Source organism: Eptatretus burgeri, chromosome 15, assembly GCF_056783735.1.
Source record: "Eptatretus burgeri isolate ZD-2024b chromosome 15, Ebu_testis_v1, whole genome shotgun sequence".
In the NCBI taxonomy this organism is placed as follows: Eukaryota; Metazoa; Chordata; class Myxini; order Myxiniformes; family Myxinidae; genus Eptatretus; species Eptatretus burgeri.
Window position 1 is genome coordinate 62,627,722 of NC_140975.1, and position 20,090 is coordinate 62,647,811.

General features: G+C 43.7%; 1 protein-coding gene and 1 long non-coding RNA gene across 3 annotated transcripts in view; both read left to right on the forward strand.

Annotated features, from left to right (window-relative positions):
- Window positions 1-11,930, forward strand: part of LOC147012324 (uncharacterized) — a 70,508-nt gene extending 58,578 nt beyond the window's left edge. For both annotated transcript variants that reach the window (XR_015051555.1, XR_015051556.1), the window contains 2 exons: window positions 11,185-11,273; window positions 11,524-11,930. This is a non-coding gene — a long non-coding RNA (uncharacterized LOC147012324). The remainder of the gene's footprint in view (window positions 1-11,184; window positions 11,274-11,523) is intronic.
- A 2,331-nt stretch (window positions 11,931-14,261) lies between these two features.
- Window positions 14,262-20,090, forward strand: part of CDIN1 (CDAN1 interacting nuclease 1) — a 193,853-nt gene continuing 188,024 nt past the window's right edge. Inside the window, exon 1 of the mRNA XM_085856330.1 lies at window positions 14,262-14,409. The gene's annotated coding sequence lies outside the window, so the exon portion shown is untranslated. The remainder of the gene's footprint in view (window positions 14,410-20,090) is intronic.

Consider the following 20,090-nt stretch of genomic DNA (forward strand, 5'->3'; position numbering starts at 1 on the left):
TATTGGGATCTTAAATGTGATGCGTTAAGAAGAGTAAAGGATAGATTCCCTCTCTTATGGGAAGCTTTTTTTCTTTACGACAGACACGTTCACACACATTTCTTTCATGAGCTCTGAAGCCCACCCTCATTTTTCCTCAGTGGCATCGTGAGCTCCGATGCCCTACTTTTTTGAGAGCGCACGGATCGTCATGGTAACCGTGCCCCAGAGGGGCGTAGTGAGCTTGGGGCAGACGGCACCCCACTGAGAAGGCCCAGAGATATAAAAACGAGCGAGAGGTATGTTCTGAGGAGAAAAGAGGAGAGAAAAAGTCCGAGGAGAAAAGGTGAGGAGAGAAAGGAGGGGAAAAAAGCGTTCTGAAGAGAAAAGCGTGAGGAGAGCAAAAGTGAAAGGACAGAGGAAAAAGCAAAAGGCGAGAGAAGTGACCAAGAAGCGGGTGTCTGACCAGCGCCGACGAGACAATTTGCCATTCCCAGTGTTTCGGCAAGCGAGCGTGTGGTGTGGGTGTGAGCAGTACTGCCAACAAGTGAGGCACGGGTCGATCACCAACAACACCAGGGTCTAAACCCACGATGGTTGATCTCGGTTCCCTCCAGACATCGACTGGCGTTCAAGGTTACCCCGCGAGAGGATGCACGGCAAGGCTGGGTGCTGGCGACGGACGTGACACGCACGCACGCACTTTAGGACGTTTTCGCTTCACGGACGACTTTCTGGTGAGCGAGACGATTCTCCCCCTCCCCTCCCCCTGAATGATCTGCTGGGTTCCCTTGTATGTGTTTTGCAGTAAGTCAGTCGACCCCCTGATAAGCGTCTGCTCTTTGTCTCTTTCCTGGCATTTTGATTGATTTTGCTTTGAAAGTCATTCTTTATTTTCCTCAGCAAATAAAAAGTTCTTTTTATTCATTTTATTATTAATAAATTATTTGTCGATTTCCAACCTGTCCGTGTTTGTCCTTTCCTTCCATTGGTCTAGCATTGTCCGAACCGATATAGACTGGGAGGTAATTACCATATATTTGAACAAAAAATCGTCGGCATGCACCGGCGGTTAAAACGCTCGGCCGCCATAATTAAAATCTCATCAGATAATAATAGTGCTTTGCCGAGGGCAGGCTCCCCACTCAGGTAACCACGTGACCTCGAGTTAAACAGACTCGACAATGCTAGACCTCATATGGTTATGCACAGACAATCAGCTATTCGTGACCATATTAGCTTGCTTCGTGATGGGAAGCAACACATTGCACAACCAAAAACCGTCACCTTCCGTGGATGGGAATGTGATATGCTGCCCTGATGAGGCCCAACAAAGGCGCAAAGATGGTTTATGACTTGGCTGCAAAAATCGGGAAGAAAGATCAGGTCAGGTCAGGTATGGGAGCATGTGCCAGAGCAGCGCGTCGCTCTGTCCACTTTCCGCCGGTACTCCAGGGGCCTCCGTCTGGCCATCCCCCAGGCAGATGCCAGGCCCATCCCCATCTCCTTGAGATGCCAATCAACCTGCTGCAAGCACGAGGCACGTGGTCGGCCCATTGGCCTCCTCCACTCACGAGACTCCCTCACTGAGAGAATCTGGTGAGCAGGATCAGAGTCAGGAAAATGAGCCACATGTCCATACAGCCACAGCTGACGCTCACCGACTATGCAGATAACAAATCTCATTTGAGTCTGTCTCAGAAACTGCTCGTTGGACACAAAGTTTGACCAGCGATAGCCAAGGATTCTCCGATGAGACCTGGTACCAAAGGAATTTAGTGTCCATCTCAGATCCTTGGTTAGAGTCCAAGTCTCATGTCCATAGAGCAAGACTGGAAGCACCAAGGACCTGAAGACTCGGACTTTCATCCTCCCGCACAGGTACCGGCAGCGCAACACCCCATGATCCAGTGAATCCATGACTCCCCAGGCCTGACGTCTATTGACCTCTGACTCACAGCCAGCAGAGACATGAATATTATGGTGTACCACTTTTGCAAAAGTAGTTTCTGGAATGAAGCAATATGTGCCTATCGATTCCACTGGTGAAGTTCGGTGATCGACCAAAATTTGAAAAATTTCCCGCCTTTTTTGACCGCAGGCCGCCATTTTGAAATTTCAGGAAAAATCCATATTTTTGGAAATAATTTTGATTTTTGAATATTTTAAATATATTTCTCTGTTTTTAGATGGCAGAATGCACTTCAATAGGCACCATTATGTTAGTAAGTACCCGTAAATATTATTCACAAACTTGTCCCGACATTTTGAGAAGGGGTTGCCATTTTGGAAATTCAGTGAAATTCATATATTTTGTGTATATCTCATGAATTTTTTTTTAATTTAAATTCTTTGTGTACTTGCAGATAAACCTTGACAATGTGATAATGGTCAGGTAATACTTGCAGATAAACAATGATAAGGAGAATACTTGATAATGATAATTGATAATATTGATAGATACTTGATAGATGTTGATAGATAGGTACTTGATAGATAATATGATAGTCAGATAATGATAATACTTGCAGATAAACAATGGTCAGGGCTCCTGTGGCTATGTGGGACAAGTTCGCTAGTTACAGGAAATTTTTCGAAAGTGCTAATTCTTTGCGTGTTGTAAATGATCTTGCTGAAAGAGGAATTCAGCTAGTGTCTGACTCTATTCATATGTGCAATGATGAGAAACAACGTCAAGCATTGCTACGGCGCGTGGAAGAGCACAGGAAGCTTTACCCAGACTATACAAAACAAACGCTATGTTCTCTATAAGATATCTGTGTGGTTGCTTGTTTGCAAGATTGTTATGTTGTCATATATGAAAACCATGTCACTTAAAACATATTTGGTTGATCTCATAATTAATTGATCATGCTCTCATTTGTCATTAATAATGTCTTTATGAAAACGCTGCTACTGATATTCTGTAAATGCCTAACAATGTGCCGTGCAATAATTGTCAAAATATGGGATTTTCAGTGAAATTCCAAAATGGCAACCCCTTCTCAAAATGTTGGGACAAGTTTGTGAATAATATTTACGGGTACTTACTATCATACTGGTGCATACTGAAGTGCATTCTGCCATCTAAACACAGAGAAATATATTTTTTAAAATATTCAAAAATCAATATTATTTCCAAAAATATGGATTTTTCCTGAAATTTCAAAATGGCGGCCCGCGGTCAAAAAAGGTGGGAAAATTGTCAAACTTTGGTCGATCACCTAACTTCACTAGTGGAATCGATAGGCACATAGTGCTTCATTCCAGCAACTACTTTTGCAAAAGTGGTATACCCAAATGAATATCACTGCCAAGGTAAGTGAATCTCTCCATGACCTCAACAACCTCACCAGTGGGGAAACTTAGCTAAATATAGCATAACAATTGTGCATTTTGTGAGGAAAGCACCAAATTTGGCACACTAGTAGCCTATCATATTTTGAACAGATTTGGATATTGGGCCATCTCAAATTCAGCCGCTGATGGCTGTGGCAGCCATTTTCCACTACCATCAAAAATTTTGAGATGTCCCAATATCCAAATCTGTTCATAATATGATAGGCTACTAGTGTGCCAAATTTGGTGCTTTCCTCACAAAATGCACAATTGTAATGCTCAGTTGCCCCACTACACCACAAACAGGCACAGACAGGACAGCAGCATCCAAGATGTCATTGAAAGCCTGAATCTTAGTTTTGACCCAGGAAACCCATAATCCCAGTGACTCCGACTCCTCATTCAGCACCTCGAGGGCCCCCCTCGAAAATTGGACGAGAATTAGCGTTTTTAGACAAAAATGCATTTTGAGCCTGTAATATAATTCTACGGGATCTATTCCGACTCCCTCACAGATTTATCTCAACTTTAATTCACCATGTAATTTCATTTCTTGCAGTCACGAAGATGGTTTAAGTTTCGGTTGTAGAAAAAGGTGAGAAAATCGGACAAATTTTACTTTTTAGACGAAATTGCATTTTAATATCAGTTTTGAAAAAATCTGGTCGGACGTGATGAGGATCGAAAGGGAGTGGAAGAGCGAGAGTAGGGTTCTCTGTTAAGGAAAACTGAAGTTATGGACCAAACTGTGGCTAATTATATATTTTTTTCTTGTTCCCGCGGTGTGTATGAAGAGTTTAGTTAAGACAAGTCACAACCCTTTTCCAATTATTTAATTAAACAATACTTTAAAAAACTTTGGACGTGATAAATTGAATATGTGGACTAATGATGGAATCCAATATTTATTAATAATATTTGTTTTTTAAGAATTTTTAATTTGTGACGTGAATCCGATGCTTTTAAGTTTAACAATAAACAGATGGATGAGAACAGTCAAGGCAGGTTCTTCCCCCTCTCAAGTCAATCAAGTCAAGGCGGAAGTAAATCACTCTCCATCCTCTCCCACCCTTCACCCCCTACCTCCCTCCTCTCCCCCTCCCCACTCTCTACTGTGCAGTGTGTGTGTGTGATGAGGTTGGAGGAGACAAGAGAAGATGGGGAGGGGAGAGAGAGGGGTAGAGGGAGAATTGAGATGTTGAAGTCACATTTTCCATGACGTGGAATTACACATTACAAACTGTATTTGACATGTTCATGGACATGTATTCACATAATATTTGAACAAAATAAATTGTGTCCATTACATCATTTCTGGATCTGATTAATTGCCGGAAGCAAATTTATAAAACTACGTGCAGCATCTAATTAAATATATCCAAACGTCATACACGTCAATGCCCCTCTCGTGGAAATGCTAAAAAGGAGCTGTGTCAATGAAACCAATGAAGGTGAGTTCAGAGAACTCCTGGGAAGGTTTGTGACACAAAAAAACCAGAGGAAAAAGGAAGGTTTGTATGGGGAAAAAAGTTAGAAAAACCACAGGTGGGACGAACGGATGGACTGAAGGAAGGAAGGACATCTGGACAGACAGCAAACCTGTGGTCCCCTCTGGTGAAACTGGAAGGGGACTAATAAGCTTGCCATCACTTGCCAAGCCAACCGTTCCGTGTCTACTGGTTCGATGAAGTGCTTAAGCCACTTGGCAAGCATTCTACAAGTTTATTAGTCCCCTACGGGTTTCACCGGAAGGGACTACAGGTTTGCTCTCCGTCTTTCCGTTCATCCGTCCCACCTGTGGTTTTTCAGACTTTTCCCCATTCCCTTTAACATATTCAACTGAAACTTGGTACATGACTTTATTACGACAAGTTACAGAACAAGTTCAGGGCATTTTGTCCATTTTTTTTTACAGAGTTATACCATTTTTGGACTAAGAAGATATCACATCGGTAGGGGGTCGTGTGTTGCATAGCAATTCTTGCTGTTCTTTGTAATGGAACTCACCACTGGTCTTGCGGTTGAAGTACAGTACACATGCTAAGCATCCATGGTTTAAATTTTTTTTTACCTTTTCTTTTTAAAAGGTATCTTTCAACAGAGATGACGGCCTGTGGTTACCCAAATGAGACATGTTTATTGAAATGTCCATGCATTTTAACCCTCAGGGTGATGACGTATGCGTTTATTGTGTGAACATGAGCTTTGGCCTTCTGGCCAAGTTGTATGTGTATTGGTTTGACATGCTTTGTTTGACTGTGTACTTTGTTATGGGGGTTAAAGTGAACCTGCTTAGCTTGGTTGTAATGTTTTGTTCTTATCTCTTGCATTAAAAAAGGCCTCTCAAAACAGAGATGATGACCAGGGAGCCAGAAACTCGTCTGTGGATTGCTTTCTTTCTGCAGGTGGCGTGCTCGCAATTTGCCAAAAAGAAACAAGGTTTCTAAAGCCAAAAAAGTCTGACTGATGCTGTGGGTAGCAATGTAGCAGCTGGCACTGCTTTGGGTGGTTCAGTTTCTTTCATAGACTGCAAATAAAGCTGGAAGTTCCCTTTTGACTGCAATTGTAATATATATATATATATATAAATAAATATATATATATATATATATATATATATATATATATATATATATATATATATATAAATAAATATATATTGTTACGGCTGTGGAAATTCGCATTACACCATTTAGGGCCCGTAGGTGAGATATCTCTAAGTACATGCATAGTTAGCCCCAAATCCGTTGTCTAGAGGGAATTTATGTGATTCATTCAGGCTGCAACGCTTTGAGATAGCCGTTTTTCTGTTCTATCTTTATTTTGAACCAAACACGTCTCAACCGCCATCACACAACCACCAACCACAACTCCGCTTCACAACAACCACAACCACACCTGCCTCTCAACAACCATGCCATCCTCACCCCTCCGCCAGCAACCGTCAACATCTCCACGAACACAAAAGGGGAACAACAACAACTCCCACCCCGATTTCCCTGGTAAACAAGAATGACGGTTGGAACTCAACTCCCACCCCGATTTCTCTAGTGGAATGTCCCCCCCCCCCCGCGTGCCGCGAAGGGAGGGGCTGGGTGCCAGGGAAATAAAAGGGCGCACGGAGGCGCCACTGAGAGGAAGTCAGGTCAGAAGAGGTCAGGTCAGGGCGGTCGGTGAGAATGTCAGTGTCAGTCGGCGGTTCATGGTCTTCTGCCCGTCTGGGTCTTGGAGAAGCGGTCCGTAGAGCGACCCGCTCGTTGGAGCTTGCAGTCGGTGGAGAGTCCGGACGTCGCGGAGGGACGCGGACTGGAGGCGCCGCTCTGCCAGCTGTGTCGCGCGGACCTGTGCGTTCGTACAAGGAGCGCCGGAGAGAGCTCACCCACCATCACACCGCGAGGGTGCAGGTAACCTGCAACGGTCTCGTGGTACTCGTTCGGTCTGCCAAGTCCCACGCCATAAAGGCCCACGGGCCCCGTCTGTCCCCTTGTCTATGAGGGTGGCTTCTTTCCTTTGCTTTTGTGTAAATGTGTGTTGGCGCCGTCTGTAAAGTAGAACTGTATTAGTGTTTCCGTGTGTGCATGTATTCGATTTAACTCTTGCTTTCGCTTTATATGTGCATTTTGATTATTGTGGCTATATATACGTGCTTTCCGTGTGCTGCGGAATAAATGTGCATTGTGTTGAACTGTTTTCCCATTTCACTTCGTCTCCTTCCTTTTGATTGACCCTCCATCCTGCTTCACGTAAAGGGTTCGTAGTGGGCTTAATACACCCAATAATTAATCGGAACCGTCGAGGCCGACGATAACACCGCTCGGTTATCACTGTAGCACGGAACGGACCGCTTAAGCGGTTCATGTCCGGAGTCGGCCTGTGGCGTGGTGCGATCGCCCGGTCGACCATTCGCGCAGGTACTTAGGTCGATCGAATTTGGCGAGCAACCCTATCCTGCGCGGGTGGGCAATTGGGACGATCGTGGTGAGGTTAAACCCCCACCCGTGACTAGTTCCCGGCGTTGGTCCGAGAGGGTCACGACTGAATTGTCCGTCCGGTAGGCGACGTGCCGCGATTCGAGTCACGTGGCCGTCCGCACGCCGGCGGGCGCGAATTCGCAAATATATATATATATATATATATATATATATATATATATATATATATATATATATATATATATGTACTGAATCTATGATATGTACTCCAACCTCCATTTGTACCAAATGTCTCAACGTTTCGGCCTGCAACACAGGGTTTATCCGTGCCTCCAGCCTTTGTCAAGAACAAATTTCCCGTTATCCTCCTTCCACATATATGCGGAGTGTGGGACGTGGGCCTCATCAGTCGACCGATCACAAAGCTGTTTTTGCAAGACCTCGTAACATTACGCCAATTCTACCAAGTGGTTAGGGTGGCTGGCTTGGGATCTTCAGATCCTGACTTTGAGTCCCATTTACCACTGAACGAACACCAGGTGGGGTTCACTCAGTCTGTCATCCTTCTAAGGTCGGTGAAATGGGTACCAGCATACTGGTATAGGGGCACAGCATCAGTGGCATAGTTTCCCCCCAACAAAATGATAGTTACCCAGCAACCAAGCTACCATATGCAAGAAGAAGAAGAAGAAGAAGCAGGATATTTATGAAAAATTGCATCATGTGACAACTCATTGTTTTGAATCTCTGGCCTGTTTGAGTCCCATTCTGTGAATCTCAGAGCTGTTAGCTGGTCCCAGCTGAAAGATTAGCTGTGTGTCTCAGCGTGGCAGGGAGAAGAGATGAGAGTTTGATGTTGCCAGCTGGGAATCCTGGCTCTATCTCTCTTTCGATCTCTGGCTCACTCTACATCGAATTGTGGCCTAAAATAGGCAGTACCACCATCCCCTGCTGCGTGGGTCTTGTGCATGAGCACTTGACGCCTTAGTTGTGCAAGGTGGCACACGTGGACCTGCCATTGTTGTAAAACCCTGGTTCGAGGCTCTGTGCTAATACGTGTGAAACAGACATTAGTGGAATGTGATTTATGCATGAAAGATCAATGGGGGTGATTTTAAGATTAAAGATAAATGGGAGATGGGTGATGGAGACTGACACAAGGATAAACGGTGAGAGGAAATCCAACGATGCACACAATTCTGGTTGCTGACAATATGAGTTTACAAACACTTATGCTGACACTTATTAGGATATAACTACTTTAGAATTAACCTCTCATTAACCCCCAAGTCATTTTCATCGCAAAACAACATATATTCTTCCCCACAAGTGAAGTCAAACGAACAGGTCTATCACAATAGACCTGTTAGTTTGACTTCAGTTGTGACGAAGGTGTTGGAGGCATTAATTCGGGATCAGATGAGGAAGCATTTTAAACAAATGCAAACTAATTCAAGGTAGTCAGCATGGGTTTACCAAAGGTAGTTCCTGTCGAACAAATCTTTTTAGAGTTCCATGAAGTAGTGTAGTATCTGATTGGGTGGATGAGGGAAAGGCAGTGGACATCGTCTATCTGGACTTTAAGAAGGCATTTGATAAGGTACCGCATCGGAGGTTGTTTGCCAAAGTGAGGGCTTGTGGAGTGGCTGGTCAGGGAGCTAATTGGATTGCAAACTGGTTTTGTGATAGGAAGCAAAGAGTGGCTGTGAGTGGGAGGATGTCTTGCTCTCTCTCGATTGAGTGCAGCCTGTGGCTGCTGGTTGCATCATTGGTTGGGACGCGGCCATGCCGCTGATGCGGTGTCCCCCTTACCAGAGCACTGGTTCTCATTTTGCCGACCTCGGAAGGATAACAGGCTGAGTCAACCTCCTGATGTATTAATTCAGTGGTCAACGGGGCTTGAACTCAGGACCCTAGGATCCTAAGCCACCACCCAAACCACTAAGCCAACACCAGGCTTAATGCCTTGCTGTGAGGATGTAAGTAGTGGGGTACCTCAGGGATCAGTATTCAGACCATTACTATTCATTATTTACATCAACGATTTGGATAATGGGGTAAAGAGTAGACTTTCCAAATTTGCGGATGACACAAAGCTTGGAGGTAAGGTGGATAGCAGAGGGGGTGGTGATCAGATTCAGGAAAGTATTGATACTTGTATGGATTGGGCAAAAGATTGTCAGATGGAATTTAACCTGAGCAAGTGTAAGGTGTTAGGTATGGGGAAGAATAATTAAATATAGAACTGCATGTCCTGAAGCTCACCTGGATCAGGAGCAACGGTCACTCAAATTCCCCGCAGACCCCCTTAGACCCTGAATTTTTTTTAATGCCGTGAACAAGCTTTGGTACATCACGGGTGATTAAGGTTGTGGTCAAGTTTCATTCTAATTGTGTCTGTCGTTCTGAGAAGAGAGCAAATACTTATTTTGGGGGGTAAACCCCACCCTCCCCTCCGTAGACTCCCTTAATGAGCGCAGATTTTGATGCAGTCAATACACTTTGGAAATTGATAGGTGATGAAGGTTGTGCTCAAGTTTCCTCAAAATCATGTGTGTAGTTTCCAAGAAGAGAGGAAATACCTATTTTGGTTGGTCAAAATACACCCCCCCCCCCTGTAGACCCCTTTAATGAAGGCAGATTTTGATGTGGTAGATATACTTTGGTCCATCACCGGTGATAAATGTTGTTGTCAAGTTACATCGAAGTCGTGTATGTAGTTTAGGAGGCGACAGCAAATACCTATTTTGGGGGGTCAAAAAATCCCCTATACACCCCCATAATGAGCATAGATGTTGATGCGGTCATAACACCTTTGTTAGACATCAGATGTGAAGCTTGTGGCCAAGTTTCATCCATATCGTGTTTTTGGTTCAAGCGATAATGACTGAAGTGTTTACTGTGGCTGACTCACTCACCCACCTGCGGACACTGCTCAATCGCATAAGCTCACCTGAATAAAGTCCAGGTGAGCTAAAAAATAGATATTGCATGATGCAAGGGACAATTTTGGAGCGTGTCATAGGAGAAGGATCTGGGGGTAGTAATAAATACGGGAGGTAAGCAGGCAGCTCAGTGCCAGGCAGCTACAGGTAAAACAAATATGGTTTTAAGCTGTATTCGGAGGGGGATCAATTATAAATCAAAAGTGTTGGTTTTAGCCTTGTGCAGGAATATAGTGAAGGCCACATCTAGAATATTGTGTGCAGTTTTGGTCACAATTCAGGAAGGACATAGATGCCACAAAGAGGGTTCAGCGCAGGGTTACTAGATTGATTATAGGTCAAGCTAGACTCAGCTATGAGGAGCGGCTGACGGAGACAGGGCTTTACACACGAGAAAGGAGGCAGTTACGAGGAGATATGATAGAGATGTGTAAGATAATGAAAAGTATTGATAAAATAAGTGCACATTAATTAATTATTCAGCGGAGTAGACAGTGATAGGACCAGGGGCCATAGCTTGAGAGTAAAGAAGAGGAGAGTTAAGACGTTAGTAAGGTAGGGAACTTTTACTCAGAGAGTAGTTAATGCATGGAATGGTCTCCCTGGAAAGGTAGTGGCAGCAGAAACAGTCAATAAGTTTAAATTGGAATTAGATAGGTACCTGGAAGTTAGGGGGATGGAAGGGTGTAGGGATGTTGGCAGGACTTTTAGGGAGCTTGAGCATTGATGGGTGATTGTGTGCGTGTTTAAGGAGTGCTGTTGGTGGGGGGTCTCATCAAGGAATGTTGTATAGTTGTTGTTTTTATTTACCCAAGAACCATCTTCGCCCTGCCCCCTGCCCTGGAAAGAAAAAAAAATAAAACATTTTACAGTTTTCTTTTTTTGGTCTGTTGTTGATAAATTAGTCTGGTGTTCATGTGGCACAGGCATGATGGGCCAAATGGCCTCCTCCTGTGTCTAATTTCTTTGCGTATCCTTGTGTGCATTAGTAATTTCCTTCACGGTGTCGGAGTGGCGACCTGTCCGGGATTGTAACCCAAGAAAAGAAACTCCCTCGGCAGAACGGACACCATCTCGAGTATGATGATGATGATGATGATGATGATGATGATGATGATGATGATGATGTGCTTCCAAGCTCTATTCCTTGGAATCGAGATGTAATCCCCATTTCAAAACCAGGAGGCAGCACTACATGGCTGCCTTTTGGAGAGGCTGTGAGTTGGGTTGTTGGTTTGCATTGTGAACATTGAGGACGTCATTGCATTGTTTTGAAAAAATATACCTTTGTCTTTTTTTGATGGCTTTTTGTACTTTTTTTTTTTTAGAACCGCTGCTTGTATGAATCAAGCATCTCTGCTGATCGGGATCCTTGAAGACCTAAAGGCAACACAGCATCTTCATGAGGCTTGACGAGTATTGTTATTACAATGGAACAATGGGGAGTAATGCTTTTACAATACAGGCCAACTGGATACTACGTTAGCACCACTTGCAAGCTTTCATTATTTATATCTTCAGTTTTTTTTTCTGTTTTATTTCTTTTTTTTTAAGACACTTGCAGGGAGACAGGAATTTGTTGTTGAGAGCATGGAAAGGCATGTGGAAACTCTGCACTTATGTTCTGTAAATAACGACCAATAATTTACTTTCCCTCCCACACCATCTTACTCCTTGCGGAACATATTTACGGCCAGAAGTTTGACAGACAGCAGATGTTTCAAAATAAACACACACTTCCAAAACTGGCCAGTTTGCCTCTTTTGAAATGTCCCAGTTGCTGTAACTGAAATAATGACTAAAACTGTGGGAATTTCAGTGTAATCAAAGATAGAATCTTGGCAGGGTGTTTTTCTTTCCTTTTTTCCCTTTTTTTTTTTTTTTTTTTCTTTTCTCTCCCAAACATCAAGCTGTTGCTATGAAGAAACTGTTTACATGAAACGTGCAGATTGGGTGGAAAGGCCTGTATTTCGAGACCATTACCGAATGTCTTCGAAGCAACATTCCGCGCACACCTTCTTTATGTCGTGTTCATGGCCCTGTGAGCTCAATGGCTGCGTTTGACGGAAACTTTGCATGATGGGGGAAAGATGGATGCAATGCACGTTTCGATTCGGCAATTTAGTCGAAACTCTATCCGGTCCTGGGAGAACTCACCATGATAGACCGCAGTATTTCGCTTTGCTCGCAAATATTACCCACCGTTCGCGATCAGTAGATGGTTCAAGAGAATTTCTGGTTCTCCATCCGGTTTTGTGGAGGCGGATTGTTTTGGGTGGTTCGTAGACTAAAGGGGGGGGGGGAGGAATGGACGAGCTTGCACCCCTGGGGGACTTCGTGTCAAACTAAGGCCTAGTGCATATCCTAGATATCCACCCTTATCATAAATCGTTTTTGGAACGTTCGTTGAAGAAATTCCCAATTGTACAAAATGAGGAAACGGGATATTTTCAGGAACAGTGACGATGACAACAATAAAAACGCAGTCAGTAATTTCGTTTTTAAAATAACCACTGTTTGAAATTACTCAATGTTGTTGAGACTCTCAATAGTGGGAAGCTGTTTGTGTGTGTGTTTTTGTAAAATGCGGTCAAAGTTTGAATGAGTTTCCAATTCACCACAAACCGAAAATACACAACAGACACAAGGGCATAATTGTACATTATTGCGATGTTATCAAGCACACCTGAGGATAGGTGCAGCAACAGGTGCTGATATGTAATCTGCTGAAATACATTTAAATTAGGACACTTTTAAACACTTTCAAACAAGACACTTTTTAAACTAGAAACTGCAGAGAGACATAAGACCGACGTGAGAAAGGAAAGGGAATCACTTGAACGAGAAAAAGGCATTGAAGGAATAGAATGATAGAAACCTGTGAGATGAGTGCGTGGGAGAAAAACAGGAAGAGTCTGAAGACCTTCAACTTCCCAAAGCAACATATGGTGGATGGATGAAATTGAGAGAATATGTTCTGTAGCCATAAACCAGTTTATGACTGGAATGGCACTTGGTGGAGTGTGTACCTCCACAAGGCTGAACAGTTTACGTTTTGTATTCCACTGATATGCCGGATCTGGATTCGGACCTGAACCAAAATCTAATCGGCTTGTTCTTGTCACCTAACCAACCCATCCACCAAGTTTTTGAGATATCATGTTCGCAGACAAACAGATGGACAGACAGACAGACAAACAGACATAACCTCTGCCCACCTTTGGTGGCAGAGGTAATAAACATACAGGTATACAACTCTTTTATAATCTGATGAAAGGCTTTTTTACCTTTGTGATGACCATTCAAACAATATTTGCTGTTTGATTAACGTTTTGTGGGTCTGGGAACGATCGGCAGCTCGAGAGCCAAAATCCATTATCGAAGTGGCCTAGCAGGATGGCCAAGAGGAGATGATCGCACAATCACCTCGAAGCTGTCTTGCCTGGGTTTGAATCGCATTGCAGCTACAAACTGCCACCCTGGTGTTTCGCAGGCTGGGCGGTTCATCGATGTGTGCGCCATCCCACGGATGGTCGTTAAATTGGATGTCGCATCGACCAGCATTTGTTGGTAGGCGTCAACAATGCCCCCGTGTCCTTCGTGAAGAGTAAGCGAGCTATCACCGTCACTCTGTGAACAAATTACAAATTTCAGCCCAGACTGACTGCTCGGAAGGTAACCCATGCCAAGTAACTGCATCGGCAGCACGGACGCTCTGTAAGGAGTATGGCACATCTCATCTCATCTCATCATCTGAGTCACAATTCACAGTCAGTGGGACAAAGCTAGAAGAAGAAAAAAAGTTCAGAAAAATGTAATTTGTGATGTCTGCGGAAAGAGAAATGTTGTTTACTCTGTAACTAGGATGATATTCCCGATGCGGCGCCAAGTTTGGGCCAAGTTTAGAGATAAGCGGACGTATTAGAGGACGGCGGAGTGCAGTCAACCTTTCAGCACGATGGAGTGCTTGTTTGGAAATGGCGCAGCTGCGGCGTCTCGGGATATTTTCCCCGTCGTTCTGGGTTTTAATAGCTCTGCTTTAGCTCCAAAGCGATATGAAATACAGCTGCGGTGGGTGAACTTCATTTTTCTCTTGGGCTAAGACATCCCGGTCGAATCGACAGACGTTTGCTCGGCTGACGAGGGAAGATGCTTGCGTTTCCTTCTGGCTCCTTGTACTGTACACCCATGTACAGCTCTCATGGGTAACAGAGGTAACACGACAATATAGCAATCTTTCAATTCATGTTTCTGTGATTTATAACAGTTGACGTCGAGATAAGATGATAGATTAAAGTTCCTCCTTGGCACAAGAGCTTTCGAGTGTATCAGCAAAGCCAGTGATCATAATTCCTAAACCCCCACAAACAACTCGACCACAAATATGCTTATTTTTGCAAAAGTTGCTACATGCACTTAAAGGCAAAAGTGGCAACAACAATGTAATTTGCACAAAAACCAAACATCGTTTTTGCTGATTTGGATGAAGTTTTAAGAGCTATGTTCTTCCACGAGCATGTTGTAGTCGAGGGGCAGTACAGATGAATGTGTGTTAAGGCGACTGTCCTATCCACTTGTAATGCAATGATGAAGTGGCCTGAGAGCCGGTCGGCTCCGAAATTGACAGATCCAAGTATTTGCAAAGTCTGTTGCTTATTAGGTGCAGGTATCCCAGGTGAATGGTACTTCTTTTGTGCAACGGTGATTCGTGTAGGAGATTGTACACATATGAAATGTAGGGCGAGGACATCAAAACACATCAACATACTTTTATATGAATTATACAAAGAGCAATAGCACACAATGGATACATCAGACAATCTAAACATTGTGAGCTGTGTATAGGACGGCTGAACCTGGAAACTCAACATTGTGAACTGTATGCTTCGAAGGGAACACCGCAGCAGATAAACCCAAGGATGAAGTAGAACGTCGCTTGGTGGAGCGCATACCCTCCACCAAGCCGAACAGTTTACATTTTGTATCCCACTGATAGGCCGGATCCGGATCTTCACCACAATTGAAAACGATTCGTCCTTGTCACACACCCAACCTCGTCCATCAAATTTCATCCGAGTCCATCCATAACATTTTATGATATCGTATTCACAGACAGACAAACAGACAGGGGTGAAAACTCAACCTCCATCCGCTAACAGTGGAAGAGGTGAGACGACAGAGCAATACTGTGTGTATACTAGCAGGGCATGCTTACGCATTGTGTATACTAGCAGAGTGTGCTTACACATTGTGTATACTAGCAGGGGTGTGCTTACACATTGTGTATACTAGCAGGGGTGTGCTTACACATTGTGTATACTAGCAGGGTGTGCTTACACATTGTGTATAGTAGCAGGGGTGTGCTTACACATTGCGTATACTAGCAGGGTGTGCTTACGCATTGTGTATACTAGCAGGGTGTGCTTACACATTGTGTATACTAGCGGGGTGTGCTTACACATTGTGTATACTAGCAGGGTGTGCTTACACATTGTGTATACTAGCAGGGTGTGCTTACACATTGTGTATACTAGCAGAGTGTGCTTACACATTGTGTATACTAGCAGGGTGTGCTTACACATTGTGTATACTAGCGGGGTGTGCTTACACATTCTGTATACTAGCAGGGTGTGCTTACACATTGTGTATACTAGCGGGGTGTGCTTACACATTGTGTATACTAGCGGGGTGTGCTTACACATTGTGTATACTAGCAGGGTGTGCTTACACATTGTGTATACTAGCAGGGTGTGCTTACACATTGTGTATACTAGCGGGGTGTGCTTACACATTGTGTATACTAGCGGGGGTGTGCTTACACATTGTGTATACTAGCGGGGTGTGCTTACACATTGTGTATACTAGCAGGACGTGCTTACACGTTGTGTATACTAGCAGGGTGTGCTTACACATTGTGTGAGCATGCGAACCCCCATTGTCTCGGATCTCTCACCTGCATTTTTCTCTTTTCTTTTTTGTTCGTTTAATTATTTTCATTATTTTTATTTTTATTTATGGATGCTTTGGGATGGTTCTGTGATTTTTTTTTGTTTTTTTACTGGTGTGTCAGCTTCGATGTCCATCGGCACGCCAACAATCAGCTTTCTGCGTCACCCAGAAGGTCCCGATGTTTAATATCAGTCAGTCAGTGAGTCAGTCAGTCAGTGAGTCATTGAGTCAGTGGTTAGCAAGAGCTTGATCTTTTACTAGCGTGGAGTGTTTACATATTGTGTAAGCATATGAACCGTGCGTGCTTCCATATTCTCTCGGGTCGCTTACTTGCATTTAATTGTTCATTTATTTATATTATTTTAATTTTTTTTCATTTGTTTATTTTTTTCATTTACTGATGCTTTCCAAAAGGTCTCTAATTTTTCCTCGTGTTTGGGCTTTGATGTCCATCGGCACACAAAATTACCAAGCTTCCCCATTGTCTCGGGTCGGTTGTTGCATTTTTTGACGTATTGTTTTTTCATTTACTTTTTCTTCATTTATTTATATTTTCATTTATGGATGTTGTCGGACGATCCTGTGATTTCTTCCGGTGTCCAGGCTTTGATTTCCATCGGCATGCAAAATTTCAGCTTTATACGTCACATGGAAGGTACTGATCTTTAATATCAGTGAGTGAGTGAGAGTGAGTCAGTCAGTCATTGAGTGAGTCAGTGGCTATAAAGAGCTTTATATATTTAATATAGCTTTCTACGTCATATCTTTATAGCAAACGTAGTGAGCTTCATACTCAACGCGTGCACATGAGAGAATAGAAAACAACAACAACAACAACAACAACACAATACCCTGGCAATTTGGAATCCGTGTCGTCGGCTATGACCCTTTTGCTTCCGGTTTTTCTCATGGGGAATGATGCGTCCCGGGAGATAAAGGCATCGTCGGAGACATGAAAGACCCAAATATCAGACATGGTGTATATTTCCTCCACTGATTTTAATAAAGATATCTCCCGCATCATCAAAAAATAACCTTTAATCATGATTTACATTATTTGATCACTGATCCCGAATCCAGGCCGAAGTAAACGGAAATTGCAGCATCGAATGTAAGAAGAATTCTACGTTCACTTCTAGGCTTTGCCTATTCCATATTATATTATAAAGTTTCATTGGAATTGTGTGTGTCGCTTCTGAGAAGAAAGCAAATACCTCTTTGTGGGGGGGGGGCAACCTCCCCATAAACTCCCTCTGTCGACCCCCTGAGACCTCGATTTTTTTAATGCCATGAATAAACTTTGGTACATCACAGGTGATGAAGCTTGTCATCAAGTTTCATCGGAATTGTTTGTATAGTTTCTGAAAAGAAAGCAAATATCTATATTGCGGGGCAACCCGCCCCCCTCCCCTTATATCCCCTTAGAACCCGATTTTTCTAATGTCAGGAACAAACTTTGGTACACAATGGGTGATGCAGGTTGTGGTTAAGTTTCATCAGAATTGCATGTGTAGTTTCTGAGAAGAATGGAAATACCTATTTTTGGGGGGGCAACCCCCCTTGTACCCCCCTCGACCCCGATTTTTAAATGCCATGAACAAACTTTGGTACATACACGTACACGGTGATGAACGTTATGGTAAAGTTTCATCGAAATCATATGTGTCGTTTCAGAGAGGAAGTTGCAATTATTTGTGGATGGACAGACGGACTGATGGATGGACTGACTGATTGACTGACTGACTGACTGACTGAAGTGTAACGACGCGCCGTCGCATAATCTCCCCGTAACTGTGTTCCAGATGAGCTAATGAATAAACATGCCCACACTATTGCTATTGGTTCGCCAAGTGTATGAAACAAAGTATACACAATGCTAGTATACACAAAAGTAAACTGTACCGTCATATTGGTATTTCACGGGGAGGATGATTCAACAATGAGTGTACCAAACCTTGGACGGACATTAAACAGGACGTCTCGTCTGCAAGCTGGCGTTAATTGTTGGATGTTAAAGATCCCATTGTGTCCTTCACAAAGAGGAGGCAAGCTATCGCTGGCACCGTGGCCAACTTCCACGTTCCTTCTCTGATTATTGCTGGGAAGGCAATAGCAAACCACCCAGCATGACCCTTGCCAAGAAACTGCTTTGGCAGTATCCACATAACATAGTTTAGTGGATGCATCAGAATTCCAAGACTGTATATACACGACACGGCCAAAAGTATGTGGACGCCCCTTATAATTCGTGGATTTGGCTATTTCAGGCACACCCATTGCTGACAGGTGTATAAAATCAAGCACACCCATTGCTGGCAGGTGTATAAAATCAAGCACACAGCCATGCAATCTCCAGAGACAAACATTGGCAGTAGAATGGGCCGTACTGAAGAGCTCAGTGACTTTCAATGTGGCACCGTCATCGGATGCTACCTTTCCAACAAGTCAGTTTGTGAAATTTCTGCCCTGCTTGAGCTGCCCCGGTTAACTGTAAGTGCTGTTATTGCAAAGTGGAAACGTCTCGGAGCCACACAAGCTCACAGAACGGGACAGCCGAGTGCTGAAGTGTGTAGTCTGGAAAAATCGTTTGTCATCGGTTGCAACACTCATGACTGAGTTCCAAGCTGCCTCTGGAAGCAACGTCAGCACAAGCACTGTTCAGCGAGAGCTTCATGAAATGGGTTTCCATGGTCGAGCAGCCGCACACAAGCCTAAGATCACGATGCGCAATACCAAGCGTCGGCTGGAGTGGTGTCAAGCTCACCGCCATTGGACTCTGGAGCAGTGGAAACATGTTCTCTGGAGTATTGAATCACGCTTCACCATCTGGCAGTCCGACGGACGAATCTGGGTTTGGCAGATACCAGGAGAACACGACCTGCCCGAATGCATAGTACCAACTGTAATGTTTGGTGGAGGAGGAATAATAGTTTGGGGCTGTTTTTCATGGTTCGGGCTGAGGCCCCTTAGTTCCAGTGAAGGGAAATCTTAACACTGCAGCATACAATGACGTTCTAGATGATTCTCTGCTTTCAACTTTGTGGCAACAGTTTTGGGAAGGTCCTTTCCTGTTTCAGCATGACAATGCCCCCGTGCACAAAGTGAGGTCCATCCAGAAATGGTTTGTTGAGATCGGTGTGGAAGAACTTGACTGGCCTGCACAGAGCCCTGACCTCAATCAACCCCATCGACCACCTTTGGGATGAAGTGGAACACCAATGGCAAGTCAGACGGAATCGCCCAACATCAGTGCCCGACCTCACTAATGCTCTTATGGCTGAATGGAAGCAAATCCCCGTAGCAATGTTCCAACATCTTGTGGAAACAGAGGTGCACCGATGGGAGGAGGACAGAGATATAGTGCAGGGCTGTGATTGGTCTTATGTTATGTCACTGGATCATTGCAGGCAATGAGGTTCACAATGATCATGCACTTTTAATCACGATGAACAATTGGTAATACGATCCTGTCATTGGCTGATTAAACTCCCATCACAATTCAATTGGCTAAGAATCACGAGGTTTGATACCACAGAACTGTGATGCCTGGTGACATTGTTATTTCATTTGAAGACTCAAGTTTGAGAGTAGTAGTAGTAGTAGTAGTAGTAGTAGTAGTAGTAGTAGTAGTAGTAGTAGTAGTAGTAGTAGTAGTAGTAGTAGTAGTAGTAGTAGTTGTTGTTGTTGTTGTTGTTGTTGTTGTTGTTGTTGTTGTTGTTGTTGTTGTTGTTGTTGTTGTTGTTGTTGTTGTTGTTGTTGTTGTTGTTGTTGTTGTTGTTGTTGTTGTTGTTGTTGTTGTTGTTGTTGTTGGTCGTATCATGGCGGTCGGTACGGTTTCGGGCTTGCGGCATCAACTGCAAACGGAAGAACCATCCAGATTTGTTCGTGGATATCAGTGTTTCCAACCCATTAAAAATTATTAATATCACTACCATTACTAATCCCA